At 44.3% G+C, this 19,160-nt stretch overlaps 1 long non-coding RNA gene across 1 annotated transcript in view; it reads right to left on the reverse strand.

The window, feature by feature from the left end:
• LOC134481176 (uncharacterized) overlaps positions 1–18,787 on the reverse strand; it is a 38,573-nt gene extending 19,786 nt beyond the window's left edge. The window contains exon 1 of the long non-coding RNA XR_010056504.1: positions 18,084–18,787. This is a non-coding gene — a long non-coding RNA (uncharacterized LOC134481176). The remainder of the gene's footprint in view (positions 1–18,083) is intronic.
• Positions 18,788–19,160: the final 373 nt, after the last annotated feature.

The raw sequence follows: 19,160 nt of genomic DNA on the forward strand, positions 1-19,160 counted from the left end.
GCCCAGGATAGGCCCGATTAGGGAGAGGTGCCGTCCCTGTGTGTTGCCTTCATCGGAGCAGGTTTTGTTTTGTTTTGGGGGAGCAGAGGTGACAATATGACTTACAGAAACCTCAGAGTCCCGAGGAGGTGATATGAAACCTCTGCTCCTTGTTAGTCATCCAAGACTGTCACTCCCTGTGAGTGGCTTTTGCAGTTACCGGCTCCAGCGCGGTTCCCTTCACTGAGCTGTAAATAATAGCCTTGAACTTCCAACACTGCTCAGACGGGCTGTGATTGGAGACGCAGCCTATGCCAACAGAACTTGTTTCTCTTCCAGTGACAGGCTGTTGAAGCAGGACATGTGGGGTGCAGGATGCATGATGACTACCAGGCCACTGACACAACAACTAAATCAGTGCCAGATTGGTTTCGAGCATCAATGGCCACAGCTGCCGAGATGCCTCAGCTGTTCCTGTCAAGTATGTCCCACAAGGGCTGAGTGGGAGACTGAAGGACCAGGACGAGGTAAGTTCAGAGACGAATAGAGCCAAGGCTTAAGCACAAATGCAGTCCCACATTTCATTAAGCCTTTGGGTATGAGCTGCCTTGCCCCAACCTGCGTATTGGCAAAGGAGGCTTGCGAGGGCTTCACGGCAGAGTCAAGCTGCATTCCACGAGCTACGAAAGAGACTAGAAGTTTCTCATTTCCTAGAATGATTCCACCAGACTCTGGCCTGCCTGGGCCTTATTGGTTTTTGGATCCCATTTTGGCCATTTACCTCTCTGCTGTTTCTGAACAATGTTGAAATTGCTCCAGTAGCTGCCAAAGCAGCCAGCGTTGACTCAGACTCTGTGAACCAGAAACAGAGGACAGAGGAAGTAGTAGGCTTGTCGTGGTGGGCCATTTGCAAGTCATGAAGCCGTGTAGACATCCACTGGTGACTACCTGTGTTGCCTCTGGGTAGCAGGAATTGCCCACACAGGATAGTAGCTTAAAACAGGGTAAATCCAGCATGCCATGGTTCTGCAGGTCAGGGATCCAATATTCACTACTCTAGTAGCAAGGTCATCAACAGGAGGCTGGGGGACAATCTGTTTCCACTTCCGCCGCTCCTGTCTCCCGTCTCAAAGTCTGTGACGTAACATCTCCCTGACCCTTCTTGTCTCATCACAGCTTCAGCTCTGATTTTGATCCACTGCCAGATTCTTAGGAGTTGATTTCTCATCACAAGCACTGACTCCTCCTTTGCGCCTCCAAGATGACCATGAACAGGGGTTGAGGGGAGCCTAGACCTGTATCTTCATCTCGCTTCTCTCTGTTACTTTACAGCTGGCGTCTGCAAGTAGGTATGCTCAAGGGTGTCTCAAAACTGTGCCACATGATAATCTTGTTTTTTACAGCTTAAATGGGTGTGGAATGAACAGAGGCATTCTGGGCATGCATGAGAGATTACCAAGATTAAGTGAGCGTCTGGGCATGCCTGTGAGGGGGTTTCTTGGTTAGGTTAATTGAAGTGGGAAGGCCCCACTCTAAATGTAGCAGGCACTTTCTTGCTGATTTTTGCCCGCTGGCCTTCACCTCTTAATAGGAAGTGTTGTAGCTTCTGCTGCTGGTGGCACCAGAGGACAACGTCAGATTCCAGCACTTTTGACTTTCTACCATAGACTGAAGACCCACGGCTCTCTAGTGATCTTCCAGGCCTTCAGCAGCAGATTGGGATGACTGAGGTACTCAGCCTCATGGTCTGAGAAACTAGTAGGTCCAAGCCTTTTGAGAGCACTGGCAGTCATTGTTGGACTACCTGGATAGCATTATATAAGCCAATCTAATAAATCTCCCTTCTAATTTCTATGCCTCCTATTGGTTTTGTGCCTCTGTAGAACCCTGATTGATCTATACTCTCTTAAGGCTGAGATCACAAATGTGAGAGAAACTGAGGCCTTTACCATATCCTCCTCCAAAGGTTCAGACTTCCTCCAAAGGTTCCTAAAGGTCTCCATTTATTATCCTAAACCTTTGGTCTTCTTGCATTCAAGGACATACTAGGCCACTCCCTACTTCCAAGGTAGGGCTGAGAGAGGTAAAAAAATATAAATGTCACTGCTAGTCTAGGAATACTAGTGTGACTACAAAACATGTTCATCGTGATGCACATGTATGCTTGTGTATACAAACATGTATAATGTATATAGATATGTGCATACATATATGCACATGTCTTGTGTATCTGTACATGGACAGCATCTGCTTGTCTTTCGCATAGCCTATCCTCTGTCTCTCATCTGCCTTTTCCTTTATTATCTATCAAGATACCATCGATTTATGATGCCTATTTTGTCTATCTTTCTACTATACATTATCTATGTATCAACCTTGTATCATCTCCTTCCATAATTTCTGTGTAATTACCTACAATACCTACGCATCTGTAAACTCTGTCTTCTATCTCTGTATTTCTCTATCATCTGTGATTTATGCCATTACCTGGTTTCTATCTAACATGTATTTACTCATGTACCCACCCACCATCTTTCTCGCTTATCTGTCCAGTAAGTTTTGTGCTATTTATGTTTTATTGCTCGCGACAACCCTCTGAGTGATGAACCTTTATTGCTTCAATTTTCCAAGGAAGCAAATATACAGAGAAACTAAGCAACCGAGTCGCTTTTTCCCCCCATTTTAGAATGAATCTTCTGGAAGTCTAGAGTCACGTCGCTTATCAGTCTATTCCACAGATGGCCTAACACAATGCCTGCTTATTATATGAATAAACACATGTTAGATGAATAACTGCCATTGGATGCTGTCGTCTGATCATCCTTTACATGCATTATTTGTTTTCTTTGGATAATGTCAGGGTTGAATTTCTTGGCTACCCACACGCATTTCACTGAGGAACCCTTTGAAAGCATGGCCATGCGATGGCACGTCGGCCTGACTCTAGGCTAGCCAGTGTTTCTAATTAAGCCCCAGTAAGCAGTGCTTACAACTAAATACCGAGTGGTTTCAGCGATAACTCAGCAAATAGGCTGTTGTCTCTATTATCTCGTTCACTGGCATCTCCCTGATGAGTTTATAAATCCCTGTGGAATTGTGTCCTCGATCACTTTAATGAGGCCTTTAAGAACTGGGGGGTGGGGGGGGAGAATTATAGCAGCAGATAAGATTGGCTTTACTGTACACCTACTTTGTAAATATTTCATCTCCTCTGCCTTCTGGGAAAGCAAATGTCATGTGACAGACCTGGGAGTTTAATTTGGCGTGAATAGGCTGAGGAACATGATTGAGCTGCTGAGTTTAAATAGCAAAGGCATATTAAAAGTAGCTGTCTCCTGTGATCAGATGGGCAAGAGACATGAAAATAATTCTATTTTTTTCCCTACAAAAATTAGGGCAAATGCTAGAATCTAGTTTCTAAGAACATACAACCCAGTTGATAAACTCACCATGTCAAATGCTCACTAAGGTTCTACTGTAGGCCAGCTCATTATTGTATGATTTTCTTCCCTGGGGAAACATAAATAATGCCCACCCTTTCCTCGTAAGGTACCAATGACAAACAGAGATGCAATTCCACAACAGTTCACTGTGCAGAGCCAATGAGATTACTGGGCTACTTCACAGAGCATGGTGAGGAGTTACTGACAAGATTGGGGGTGACACTGAAGCAGCCGTGCTAGAAAGTTGTCATCCAGCATGGGTGAGGGTTTCCCCAAAGCTCCATAAATTGAGATATATTTAATTAACTTTCTCCAGTCTATATATTATATCACCTCATGACACCCCCATGGCCACTTGAAATTAGAATATAATTGCATATTGTGAGGAGTGGCTGGAGTCACAGGTGGTGACCCAATTATCCTTAGTTGTAAGACACTATTCTTGGGGAAACTTGGACAAATGACTATTCATCAGTTAGGAACCTGATGGCAGACTAAAGTACAGATGCTACCAAAGTCAACTTGGTTTTATTGGGGCTATGTATAGGAATATGGGTGAGGGGTTACTTGTAGGAGCAGAAATATCTCAAATACAGTTGCACCACTAAAATTCACCTTAGCATGTATGACAGCTCACAAATGCTGGGAACCTGAAGTACACTGCATAGCCTGCAGGTAGCTCAACATGTTGGAGCTCACTTGGTAGCTCACTTGGTCTGAGCTTCTTTCGGGCATCTTGGCAGATCTCTGCTTCCTCCCAGCATCTCAGACCTGAGAGCATCTCTTAGCAGTCCTTACTCTGTAGATGTTGTCAGGGAGGAAAGGATCTAGTGAATCTTCTCAGTTTCAGGAACTTCCTGAAACTATTTCGAATACTTTCTTTCGAGTTTCAGGAACTTCCCTGCAGGATGGAATGTTTTACCTTCTCTTAGGCTACCTTGTTTTACTTCCCCCTTTAAAATCCCATGTCTTAAGAAGCTTCTTCCTTTGAACATTTTAATGTTACACACACACACACAAACCCAACATCCTATGTTTTAATGAGCTTCCCTCTAAGATGCAAGGTTTTAATCTCAGAGGAAACCCCTATGTACAAAAGCAACTTAAGGGAGAAAGGATTTATTTTGACTTATAGTTTATTTTGACCATCATTGTAGGTCAGGTATGGTAACAGGAGTAGGAAGCTGGATTACAGTTTACCAACACACACATACAGAGAGAGAGAGGTGGGGGAGGGAGGGAGGGAGAGAGAGAGAGAGAGAGAGAGAGAGAGAGAGAGAGAGAGAGAGAGAGAGAGAAACCAAGCTACTCCCTCCAGCAAGATTCCAGAACCTTCCCAAACAGTAACCAACAACTGTGGACCAAGTTTCAAATACACAAAGCATGGGAGGCCATTGTCACTCAAAACATGATAGAGTATTTTTATCACAGCATAAGGGAAGGTTTGGGTTCTGGGTAGACTGTGGAAACCGTAGCTGTCTGACCTCTTTCAGGCACTGTTGGGACTAGATGTCCTTCTATTTAACAGAGAGAAAGCACTCCATGTTATACCGCAACGATCCACATCTTGTTAAATGACAGCGTGACATATCTTTCTTTTGTGAACAAAGCACTTTATGGGCTGAGCCATTTCTGCAGGCATTATATAATTTTTCAGGTCTCCTTAATATCACCAGAGTTGATATTTTAGACTTAGTTACTGATTTTTCATTTCCTATAAGAAGAAATCTATGTTTCAAGTCCAATCATGAGAGATTGCTCAGTGGTTAGGAACACATTCTGTCCTTTTAGAGGGTTTGGTTCTAGTATCCCCCCACCATAGTCTCTGACTAGAGAGGATTTTATGGCTTTCTGTCTGTCCTTCACAGCCCCTGAACTCACAGAGACATAGACATACACAGACACATTAATAAATAATAAATGAAATCTTGACATTTCTGCCCTTTAAATTAAGCATCTATCTGACAACAGTATACAGGGATATTTCTCCACGAATACATGAATTACACCAAAACTTGGGGAACTCTCTTGATTAGCAGAGCAAATTAAAGTTGTGAATAAATGTTTTGAATATTTGCTTGTAAACGGAATATATGCAAGATTAAGTGAGTAAGTAAGCAATTATGATGTAAAGTTGTAAGCGACATATTTACTAAGTTTAAAAAGAAATTACACATCAAAAGAATTAACAGGATAAGAATTTTAAAAATGCGTGAACAATCATTTTACTTCTTGAGTGCATAATTTCAGCTTTTGAAAAAACTTCAGTTTGAACTCAAGTGGTCATTAAGTATAGAAAACTGCATTTAAGTCTGCCAATCGAGTTAAATATTGTTAAATGGGAAGAACAGTAACAAAAAAATAACAAAACAAAAATTACGAACTCAATACAAGTGAAAACGATAGCAAACGGATTAATGGAATTAATTTATATTCTAAATTTCAAAGCGTCATTTCTGAAACAATTGTCATTTCCTTAAGTGATATAAACCATCTTGTTTTAATCTTCCTGAACTGGTGTGTGTGTGTGTGTGTGTGTGTGTGTGTGTGTGTGTGTGTGTATGTGTGTGTGTATGTGTGTGTGTGTATGTGTGTGTGTATGTGTGTGTGTGTGTGTGTGTGTGCGTCTGTGTGTGTGTGTGTGTTTCGTCATGCTACAGAAGTACACATGATCATATAGGAGTCAGAGCACAGTCTTGGTCATCAGTCTTTACTTTGCAGCTCTCTTTGTTGTTGTTTACTTGCTTTTATTTTGAGTATTTGATTTGAAACGGATTATATGCCAAATTAAATTGCCACACGGTCCAAGGTAGCTGGTCCACAAGCTCCTGAGGATTCTCCTGTCTCAATTTCCCATCTCACTGTAGGAGTACTAAGTAGAGCCACAGGCTTCTGCACTGAGTTTTACATGGGTTCTGGGGACCCAGACTTCAGTCCTTATGTTTCTGTGGCAAGCACTTTATCCACTGAGCCATCTCCCCAGAGCAACAAACCACATTAAAAGGCAAACAAACAAACAGAAAGAAACTGCATTGAATTGGTGATTACAGAACGGACCACTTTCCGACTTAGGGAACCAGTTCGTGTAAGGAGCCCCATCATTTACTCGGACTCTAATTCGAGGCGAGAGCGAAAAATGAAGTGGAAGGCTTCTCTGCTGGATGTGCAGCAACTGAAAAGAAATTGCAGAAATCTTGTCAAATCTTCTACTCCGTGACTTTCTCCTCAAATACAGGGGTCCGCACGTCTCCAGGAGAAATACCAAGCCACCTTTCAAATGTATCTGTGGTAGAACTGCTATTGGTCCTGGTGGGCTATTGGCCATGGATGCTTAAAACAAGGTACATGAGAAGGCTAGGCATTTTGCACTCACACGCCAAGGCTTTTTACCAGCTATAGCATGTAGTCAATGCTTTATAGACGACTGTATCCATGAGAAAATGTGGCGGCATCTTATCCCACCTTCCAAGTGTATCAGACCTGCATGCACCCTAGGACAGCTGGGAAGGCGAGCAAATGCAGAACTGTGAACTTCCTTAAAACATGAGATTTTTGTTGTGGTAGCTAATGTTCCCCCTATAATTCAATTGCATGGCTCTTGAGTGGGACATGTTATTTACAAGGCCAAAAGGTTGGATGTTGGGGCTGGAGAAATGGATCAGTGTTTAAGAGTGCTTGCTGCCCTTGCAGAGGACCGAGACTGAGTTCTAGTACTCAGGATAAACAGCTCCCAAGCCTAACTCCAGCTCCAGTGGTTCTGATGCCCTCTGTTGGCCTCTGAGGGTACTGCATTCATGTGCGATACCCCTTCAACATTAAAAAATACAAAACACCTTGCAACCATAACGGAACTTTCTAAAATTGAGCAGTTGCACTTACAAGGATGAATAAAGTTTAATTTGCGTCTCCATCTCATCCTGACCACTCCATGACTCCAGAAACTGGAGGCAAGAACTATAGACCAGAATCCCTGACACTGATCTAAAAGAGAACTTTCTCTTTTGAATTATGTATGCCAGGTGTTTTGTCATAGTGATAAGAAAATTAACTATGACAGAAAGTTCTGGAATAAATAACCCACAGGTTAGTATCAAAGACAACCAGAGAGGGAAGCAGGTACAGGGAGGAGGATTATCAGTTAGATGGCGTCCGAGGGCACGTGTCTTGGCGTGGGCTGTCATCAAGGGCTCTCCATGCCAGCACTTATTTCTTGATATAAGAATATCTAGTACGGCCTGTTACCAGAAGGAAAGGATTTATTATAAAGGTACAAGTGCAGCGCCTCCACCAGACACTCAGTCTACTCCAGAGCTCCCCTGTAGAAGTTTCCAAGTGGCCACTTTCACAGACACTTCTTGTTGAAAAAAAAAATGAAGGTGAAGTTTCTTCCAGGAAATTGCCTTCTAAGTTCACTGTAAGGGTCTGAAAATGGGGCCTAGAAGAGCTGGCTCAGTAGCGAAAGTGATTGCCATGTAAGCACGAGGATCTGAGTTCAGATCTCAGACACCCATCGAAAAGCTATGTATGGAAGTGAACGCCTGTGATCTCAGTGTTGGGGTGTCTGAGATAGGAGGCTCTCTGAAGGGGAGGATCCTTGGACTCACTGGACAGTGGCTTTGGTCTCATTGGAGAGTTCCATGGCCAGGGAAAGACTGTTTTAAAATTTCAGATGGAGAGTGATAGAGAAATACACTTGACCTTGACCTCTGATTTCCTGCACGCACGCACACACACACACACACACACACAGACACACACACACACCATACACACACATACACCACACACCATACACACATACACCACACACCATACACACACACACACCACAGACACACGCACCACACACCATACACACACACACCACACTCACACCATACACATACCACACCACACCATACACACACATACCACACCATACACACACACCACACACCCATCACACACACACACACCACACATACACACATACACACCACACACACACATACACCACACACCACACACACACACACACACACACACACACCACACACACACAACCCCCCCACACACACCATACACACACACCACACACCCATCACACACACACACACACCACACATACACACATACACACCACACACACATACACCACACACCACACACACACACACACCACACACACACATACAACCCCCCACACACACCACACACACACACAACCCCCCCACCACACACACACACACCACACACACAACCCCCCCCACACCATACACACACACCACACACACACACACAATCCCCCCACACCACACACACACACCACACACACACAACCCCCCCACACACCATACACACACACCACACACACACACAACCCCCCCACACCACACACACACACACACCACACACACATACAACCCCTCCCGCACACCACACACACATACAACCCCTCCCACACACCACACACACACACACCACACACACACACACAACCCCCCCACACACACACCACACACACACACACACACACACACACACAAGGAGCAGGTGGGTGTCAGATATCTACCTTTGGAGGCCAGGAGAGGGTGTGTGAGCCACCCAACAGGGGTGCTAGGAACTAAACGTAGGTCCTTAGAGAGAGCAGGATGTGCTCTGAACTGTTGAGACATCCTCCAGCCCCAAAGCGAGGCTTCCTAAAACATTTGGAAGCTTCCCACTTTGGAACAGATGGTGTGGTACAGACAGGCATATATCTCTGCTACTCACCTGCTTTTCCACCCCCACTATTAATGTGACGCACACTGAATAATTAGTGGACCCGTGCTGATCTATTCCCTCAACTCAAGCGCATACTTTGTTTAGATGCTTGCAGATTTAAAAAGCCAGATTCCCTTCTCGGATCTAAGGCTCCCAGTGGTTATTAATTATCACCCTTCCTCTGGTTTCTCTCGTTCAAGACTGTGTCTCAGACTTGCTTTGTCATCGGCGACCTTGGCCGTTTTGCAGAGGACCTGTCAGATCTCTAACAGGGCTCTCCTCCATGGTAATCTGTCTGATGTTCTCGTGGCTACCCTGGAGTGATGCGCTGTTTTTGAAAGGGCCGGGGAGGTCGAGTGTCATGGCCCAGCATCATGATTGAAGGCACACGCTATTGATGACGAATGGCTGTTCACCTTGATTTTGACTACCCTCATGTATTTCTCCTCTATAAAGTTCCTTTCGTCTGGCCTTATGTTTGAAGAGACGAAGTCATGAGTGCTCCTCCTCACAGAGGACAGACTACCTCCTCCTGTGGTAGCTGTCTCTCCTCAGGTTTGGAGTGACAGTGAGGTTCGCAGTAAGGTAGCTGTCTCTCCTCAGGTTTGCAGTGAGGTAGCTGTCTCTCCTAAGGTTTGCAGTGAGTTAGCTGTCTCTCCTCAGGTTTGCAGTGAGGTAGCTGTCTCTCCTCAGGTTTGCAGTGAGGTAGCTGTCTCTCCTCAGGTTTGCAGTGAGGTAGCTGTCTCTCCTAAGGTTTGCAGTGAGGTAGCTGTCTCTCCTCAGGTTTGCAGTGAGGTAGCTGTCTCTCCTAAGGTTTGCAGTGAGGTAGCTGTCTCTCCTCAGGTTTGCAGTGAGGTAGCTGTCTCTCCTCAGGTTTGCAGTGAGGTAGTTGTCTCTCCTAAGGTTTGCAGTGAGGTAGCTGTCTCTCCTCAGGTTTGCAGTGAGGTAGCTGTCTCTCCTAAGGTTTGCAGTGAGGTAGCTGTCTCTCCTCAGGTTTGCAGTGAGGTAGCTGTCTCTCCTCAGGTTTGCAGTGAGGTAGCTGTCTCTCCTCAGGTTTGCAGTGAGGTAGCTGTCTCTCCTCAGGTTTGCAGTGAGGTAGCTGTCTCTCCTCAGGTTTGCAGTGAGGTAGCTGTCTCTCCTCAGGTTTGCAGTGAGGTAGCTGTCTCTCCTCAGGTTTGCAGTGAGGTAGCTGTCTCTCCTCAGGTTTGCAGTGAGGTAGCTGTTGTCTCTCCTCAGGTTTGCAGTGAGGTAGCTGTCTCTCCTCAGGTTTGCAGTGAGGTAGCTGTCTCTCCTAAGGTTTGCAGTGAGGTAGCTGTCTCTCCTCAGGTTTGCAGTGAGGTAGCTGTCTCTCCTCAGGTTTGCAGTGAGGTAGCTGTCTCTCCTCAGGTTTGCAGTGAGGTAGCTGTCTCTCCTAAGGTTTGCAGTGAGGTAGCTGTTTCTCCTCAGGTTTGCAGTGAGGTAGCTGTCTCTCCTCAGGTTTGCAGTGAGGTAGCTGTCTCTCCTCAGGTTTGCAGTGAGGTAGCTGTCTCTCCTAAGGTTTGCAGTGAGGTAGCTGTCTCTCCTCAGGTTTGCAGTGAGGTAGCTGTCTCTCCTCAGGTTTGCAGTGAGGTAGCTGTCTCTCCTCAGGTTTGCAGTGAGGTAGCTGTCTCTCCTAAGGTTTGCAGTGAGGTAGCTGTCTCTCCTCAGGTTTGCAGTGAGGTAGCTGTCTCTCCTCAGGTTTGCAGTGAGGTAGCTGTCTCTCCTAAGGTTTGCAGTGAGGTAGCTGTCTCTCCTCAGGTTTGCAGTGAGGTAGCTGTCTCTCCTCAGGTTTGCAGTGAGATAGCTGTCTCTCCTCAGGTTCGGACTTTGGGGCAGCTTGGAATGCTGCTAAGAAGTGTTGAGGTCTGGCTCTATACAAGCCTGTCCACCAAGTGAGGTTCCCACCCATTTCACAGATACATCCTCCTCCTTCATTAGGTTATTTAATTACTTATATTAATAGGTCCTGATGGATATCACATGTAAGAGTCTTATGTAGGCATATATAGTGAATATCTATATTATCAGAGTTTATCTATGATCATAATGTAGTTACATATATGAGTATGTGTGACTATATCAGTATTTATATTTTAAGTTATAATTGAATGTTACTATTTATTTGTCTGCTCAGATTGCTCAGTTCCAGCTCCGGGAGAGAAGTCTGTTCAATTGAATATTTCTTCTCTGGGTTTTTTTTTTTTTACATACTCTGTCATACTCTGTGTGACTGGGGATGTATGTGCCATTGATGAGTGTAGAGGTCTGAGGGCAATTTTCAGGAATTGGCTCTTGCCAGGGTTCTGGGGATCTATTCAGGCTTGCTTGGTGGCCAATGCCTTTACTCCCTGAGTTACCTCTTTGAATATTCTGAAGGTAACTAAACAACTCTCAGTTAAATGGCCTGGCAATGGAAGCTGAGGCTCAAATCCAAAGCCAAAATTGGACTAAGTTCCTTAAGGAGGTCTCATAATAGTCATGTAGGTGGTAGATTGGAAATCAATAGTTTCTATCTAATGTGGTGCTTTCCTAGCCAGGGCAACATTTGAGTACTACATGTGCCAGGGACACATGTAGGGTGTGGAGACAAGAACCTCACTGAGCATTTTTTTTTTTTATCTTGGGAGTCGGGTGTGGTACTTGGGGCAACAACCAACACTTTGTGGAAAATTTCTGTCAGATGCTTCTCAATCTAAAGTTGTAATTGCTACCCCTGACCTCCTGACTCTGAAAAAACACAGGGTATAGGGCTGGAAGAGAAAGGGACCTAAGGAAACTTCCCAATATACAAACACACACACACATGCACACACACACACACACACACACATACACACACACACACACATGCACACACGCACATGCATGGACGCATAGGCATGCATGCATGCACACACACCACACCACAACCACACATGTGCACATAACTCCTCTGAAATAGCCTTTTATATGGGGTCTCAGGATATGGTATGGTGGGTGAGAGGGCTTGCCTGTCGTGCATGAAACTGAGGGTTTCATCCCCTGCATAAACCATGTATGGCAGTCCACACCCATCATCCCAGTATTTGAGAGGTAGAGGCAGGAAGTTCAGGAGTTCAAAGGTATCCTCAGCTACATTCAGGGCCAGCCTGGGCTACAGGAGACTCTGTCTCTAAACAATCAATGAATCAATCAAGCAAACAAACATAAATAGATAATGTGAAAATATTGCAAGAGGAGTATCCTCCCCCTGCCTGCCAGCTGCTTGCTCTCAAGTTACCCTACGTGGGATCTCCAGATTGACCAGTTTGTGTCTCGTAGGAGGTAATCATGACGACTATGACCGCTGCACGTGAAGTGGGCATTGCACATTTGGGGGTATTTAGTATCACACTAATCTCGTTTCCTCTCACAGTGTTCTAAAGAAACAGTCTTAACAAAGTATCATGCAAAGATGTCTGTGTATTAGAAAATGTTACAGAACAGGAAAAGGGAGAGTAAAACAGATGGAGTGACCCACGGATGTCCTTTTCTTAGCAGCATCTCGGAGTTACACTTTAAGGAAACATACCGTTTAGTTTATATATCTGTATATATAAATATACATAACACACATTTGTATATATGTCTGTATTTTGTATATACTATTAATTCTTATGCAGTATATGTATCCTCTATATATGCATGTTATAGATGTAATATTCTTTATAAACCACTGACTGTATATTCAATACAATACATAATCTATGTTACATATGTATACCTTGTATATTGTGTATATAGTAGTCTTCTTTACCCAGGAGGAGTAAGTTCCAAGACCCCAGTGGATTCCTGAACCTGCAGGTACTACAGAGCACGATATTCAAGCACAACCATTGAACTGATAACCAGATTGGCAGTGTGTGATGGTTTGCATGTTTGGCCCATAGGGAGGGGCGCTATTAGGAGGTGTGGCTCTGTTGGAGTAGGTGTAGCCTTGTTGGAGGAGTAGGTGTAGCCTTGTTGGAGTAGGTGTAGCCTTGTTGGAGTAGGTGTAGCCTTGTTGGAGTAGGTGTAGCCTTGTTGGAGTAGGTGTAGCCTTGTTGGAGGAGTAGGTGTAGCCTTGTTGGAGTAGGTGTAGCCTTGTTGGAGTAGGTGTAGCCTTGTTGGAGTAGGTGTAGCCTTGTTGGAGTAGGTGTAGCCTTGTTGGAGTAGGTGTAGCCTTGTTGGAGGAGTAGGTGTAGCCTTGTTGGAGGAGTAGGTGTAGCCTTGTTGGAGTAGGTGTAGCCTTGTTGGAGTAGGTGTAGCCTTGTTGGAGTAGGTGTAGCCTTGTTGGAGTAGGTGTGTCACTGTATGCGTGGGTTTTAAGACTTCCTGGTAGGAGTCTTCTAGCAACCTATAGATGAAGATGTAGAACTCTCAGCTCCACCTGTACCATGCCTGCCTGGATGCTGCCATGTTCCTGCCTTGATGATAATGGACTGAACCTCTGAACCTCTAAGCCAGCCCCAATTAAATGTTGTCCTTATAAGACTTGCCTTGGTCATGGTGCCTGTTCACAGCAGTAAACCCTAACTGAGACAGAATGACACTTGCTAGTAGCACAGAACTAATGGGCACAGCGGGCAGAGATTCTTCACGGCGTGAGCATAATGGAGCAGAACAGGAACTCAATCAGGGCAAGAACTTTGAGCCACAAGCTAATGGAGAAGCCAAGGAGAGGTGCTGCTGAATGACTTGGTTGAATGTGGTTTGCTCAGCCTGCTTTTCTACAGAATCCAGGACCACCAGCTCAGGGAACGCACCACATTCAATGGGCTGGACCCTCCCCCATCTGTCACTAATTAAGAAAATGCCCCACAGCTGGATTTTCTGGTGTCACCACACTATTCAGAATGTCACTCAATATAAAAAAGTATGATTACCTCTTCCTGAAGCTTCCTACTTACCATTTTCACCCCTTAGGTAATGACTAATGACTAAGCTTATGAAGAGTGAAACCTCAGGTGCCCAAGGAATATTGTATATATGTTCATACACACACACACACACACACACACACACACACACACACACACACACACACACAAATGTGTGTACATAAAAACTGGGGGTGGCTTGGTCAATAAAGGCTCAGCAGGTAAAGCTCTTGCCACATAAACACGAGGACCTGAGTTTGACGTCTAAAAATCACACTTTAATGTGTGCCTATAATCAAAGCATCAATGTGTGCCTATAAGCAGAGCATTGGGAAGTGGAGATGGGAAAATCCCTGGGGCTCAGTGGCCAGCAGGCCTAGCCTTACTCATAAGCTCCAGTTTCTGGGAGACACCTGCCTCACGAGAAGTACTTGTCATTCCTGAGGGTGACATCTGCCTTGTTCTCGGGTCTGTGTATGTGCTTGCACATGCACACATACAAACATGCATAAAATTTAGTTAATTTAAGTATAAGTAGCCATAGTTGGCTAAGGAGATGCATATTGGATGTTGTGGTTCTGTGGGATGAAGTCTGGGTTCCCTGGTCTGGTGAATGAGTATTTAGTTAAATAGTAAGTGATTCAGGGCCTCTTCCTGATTCCCTTTTCAGACACCATCTTGTTTTTTTCCCTTTCCCTTGCTTCTCCGTCAACAATATCAAACTCCTTATAGTTCTCCTCTCACTCTCTATCAGGCCATGACGCCATGATGTCTTTGAAAAATCTTATTTCCCATGGGCCCCTGTGTCTCCTTCTGACCCTGTAAACCTCTGTTCTTGCTTTTTTGTTTGTTTTGCTTCTTTGAGACAAGGTCTTCCCACGTATCCCTGATTGGCCTTGAACTCACAGATGTCTACTTGCTTCTGTCTCCTGAGTGCTTACATCAAAGGCAAGCACTAGCACGCCCCAGGTGTAAAATGTCACACTCTTTAAGAACCTTTGAAACAGACTTGGGATGCTGGAGAGATGACTCAACATTAAGAGTACATCGTGCTCTCCTGGAGGATCCAACATCAGTTCCCAGCACTCACATCGGATAGCTCACACCTGCCTGCCTCTCTGACTCCAGGGAATCCAAAACCTTTATTTTCTGGCTTACACAGGTCCCTGCACTCTTGTGTACCACCCCTCCTTTTCCCCTACCCGTACCCTGCTGCACACATAATTAAAAAATCTTTTAAAGAATAAGAATAAAACAGACTGGAGATGTATCCCTCCAGGGATTCTTCTCGGCATAGCTCAGAAAACCAGACAGTTCTTTTATCGGTTTATTTTTTACCTTCTGCACGTGGTCTCATCATTTGATGAATGGTATTAAGTCATAATTACTTATTGCACTATTAGTGACTTGAATGTGAATTTGTAATTATTTTTGCTTATTTCTCTCGCACCTGCCATATTACCTGGTGTAAAACGGTCACCGAACTACTTGTTCATTAATTTCATTTCTGCTGCTGTGATAAAACACCCTGACAAAAGGCAATTTAGGGAAGAAAGGGTTTATTTGGCTTATAACTCCAGGTTATAGTCCATCACTTTAGGGAAATCAAAGCAGGAACTTAAAGCAGCTAATTACATTACATCCGAGATCAAGAACAGACACAGAGAACAAATACATGGATCCCTGCTTGTTTTTCACCTCAGCTGGCTTTCTTCACTCCTATACACTCCAAAGTCCAGCCTAGGGAATGGTGTCTCCCACAGTGGGCTGGGTCTTCCTATGTCCATTATCTTAACGGGGACATCCAACCACTGACATACCACAGACCAACCCAATGTAGACAATCCCTTATTGAGATTTTCCTCCTAGGTGACCCTAGGTTGTGTCATGATTATACATACAGCTATTTATCACATGTTGCACTGAATTAACTGGCATCATGTATTATAAATTTTGCTTCCCCATGATCAAAATCTCTAACAGAAACAGAGGAGAAAAAATTTATTCCTGCTCATGGTATCAGTGTGTTTTAAATCCATCCTAGCTGGCAGAGCATAGCAAAGTAGAAACCACTGTTCACATGTTAGTAGACCAGGAAGCAGAGAGGAAGAGTTTAGCTATAATGTTTGTAGGCTGGACCTGCCAGTGACTTATTCCCATTAGCCAGGCTCCTTCTCTCAGAGGTTCCTCAGTTTTCCAAATCAGCATCTCTAACTCAATACCAAACATTAAGACCTCATCTCTGTGGGATATTTCACATTCGAACATGAGTTAGGAAATAAAACTTATTAATTTCTTTTTTAAAAAATAGATTTATTTTTTATTCTTATGTGTGTCTCTCTCCGTGTGTGTGTGTACGTGTGTGTGAGTCCAGTGTGTGTGGTGTGTGTGTATATGTGTGTGTGAGTCCAATATGTGTAGTGTGTGTGTATGCCTGTGTGTGAGTCCAGTGTGTGTATATGTGTGTGTGAGTCCAATGTGTGTAGTGTGTGTGTGTATGTATGTGGGAGTCCAGTATGTGTAGTGTATGTGTGTATGTGTGTGTGAGTCCAGTATGTGTAGTGTGTGTGTGTATGTGTGTGTGAGTCCAGTGTGTGTAGTGTGTGTGTATGTGTGTGTGAGTCCAGTGTGTGTAGTGTGTGTGTATAGGTGTGTGTGTGTTCAGTGTGTGTAGTGTGTGTGTATGCCTGTGTGTGAGTCCAGTGTGTGTATATGTGTGTATGAGTCTAGTGTGTATAGTGTGTGTGTATATGTGTGTGTGAGTCCAGTGTGTAGTGTGTGTGTATATGTGTGTGTGAGTCCAATGTGTGTAGTGTGTGTGTGTGTGTATATGTGTGTAAGTCCAGTGCGTGTAGTGTATATGTATACCTGTGTGTGTTCAGTGTGTGTAGTGTGTGTGTATACCTGTGTGTGAGTCCAGTGTGTGTAGTGTGTGTGTATACCTGTATGTGTTCAGTATGTGTAGTGTGTGTAAGTCCAGTGTGTGTAGTATGTGTATTGGATCCTTTGGACCTGGACTTGGAGCTACAGATGATCATGAGCTGCCCAGTGTGGCTGCTGGAAACTGAACTGGAGTCTTCTGTGAGAGTAGCAAGTGCTTTTCCCTGCTGAGTCATTTCTCAGGCTCCCATTTAACTGAGCGTCCCCCTGATTCTATGAGAATTTTTGTATTCAGTGTTACCATGACATCTCATTTCCTTGGCCACAGGAAAAAGAGCAGAGAGACGGGGCTGAATGAATCCACTGCAAGTCTGTGATTCCCAGTTTCAGCTGTTCACGCCAGTAGACCGGCTGAGATTCAAAAGCCATTAGAAGCACATAGCCTCTTTCATTTGGTTATGAGAGTGCCTCTCCTGCAACCTTTTAGCTGCATTTTCAAAATTATATCTATATTTCTTGTGTTCTCAAAAATCACATGCACATTACATTTGTCTTTTGCACAGTTTAAAATGTTCCTCTCTGTGGAGGTGTGGAGGGAAATTGCTTTTAAATGGAGTTCATGGACTGGTCAAGAGGCTCAGCTGGGAAAGGTGCTTGCTACCAAGCCTGATGGCCTGTGATTGGTCCCTGGAACCTGCATGGTGGATGGAGATGATTGACTCTAGCAAGTTGTTTTCTGACTACACACACACACACACACACACACACACACACACACACACACACACACAACCAAATAAATAAATAAATAAATAAATAAATAAATAAATAAATAAATAAATAAATGAACAGTTCTAGCAAAAGGTGGGCTGATTTGTTTTACAGATGTTTGTACAATGTTCACACAACCCTCCCCATAGGTGGGCATCTCTGCCCTTTGACTGGGAAGCTCCATGAATTTCTCTCTCATTTTTCTCTGGCTGATCCTAAGTCTAACACACAGTGTCAGTCAGCTTGGTTTTGGAACACTCCTCAGTTTTATTTTCTGGTGCTAAAATAATATTGGGCGCCATAGTCCAAATGACCCAACAGCGCCCTGAGGGGAGGCAACTAAAAGTTGAGAAATGAAAACAGAGCCACCTACCTGTATAGGATTTCACAGTTTACCAAGCAGGCTTTCACCCAGTCGGTTCATTTGAGCATCAAGCGCATCTTTGCAGTAACCGAGCAAAGAGCTGGGGCTGCGCGAGAAAGGAATTGATGGCCCCACTACTCATCTGACATATCCAAGTCCTTGTGACACTCTCTGTCGTCTGGCCACAAGTCCAGCACAATTATCTTACTGACTCTGCTACTGAGAAGATTGGCCGCATCAGCCGTACTCTCCTGAGACCAGGGTCTTGTGTTCAACAGTAGATGTCTTTCCAGAAATTGCGGTTTCAACATGAGAGTGCGTTCTCGCCGTGGCATCCTGTTATTTCCTCTCTGGGTTGTTGCTTCTCTCAAATGAGCAGGAAAATTGCCCGTGACAGCTTGATAACTACCCCCAGCCATGGTCGACAGAGGTTACCTTCAGCCACAGGGTGGGAAGCTGTCGTCATGGAAACCCAGGAAGCAGCAAACCATTTCTCAAGCACAGCTCAACAGCGAGGGCTCAATTATAAACTTTACCAAGAGTCGGGATGGGCTAAAGGTTGATTGAGACTGGAGATACGCATGTGAACAGAGAAGAGAGGGTGGTAAATAATCAAAACTGTAATTTGTAAATGTCTTCTGGTCAATGGGATGTGTGCGTACGTGTGCGCGCATGCGCACAAACTGGTCTAGGGTCTGTCACCCCCAAATCTCAAATTCTCAAATGTGCCCAAATGGGAAACTTAGCTTTTGAGTTTGACATGATGTTATTAAAATGGAGAGTTCTACTTCTGATCTCACAGGATGGGCTACAGACATGATGGGATACATGATACACTAGAAATATTGTGTAAAATTGCCTTCAGGCTGTGTGTAACAGGTAAGTGTGGAACACACAAATGAAACATGAAAATTACCATGTCCAGATCTGGGTCCCATACCTGAGATACCATATTATATAGATGTAAATATTCAAAAACTAAAAAAGGAAAGAAAAGAGGAATATAAAATACTTCTAGAACTTAGCAAGCATGTGAAATATGTGGCCTCATATATACACATATATACATGTATGTAAACATACTAT

Source organism: Rattus norvegicus, chromosome 12 (genome assembly GCF_036323735.1).
Source record: "Rattus norvegicus strain BN/NHsdMcwi chromosome 12, GRCr8, whole genome shotgun sequence".
Lineage (NCBI taxonomy): Eukaryota > Metazoa > Chordata > Mammalia > Rodentia > Muridae > Rattus > Rattus norvegicus.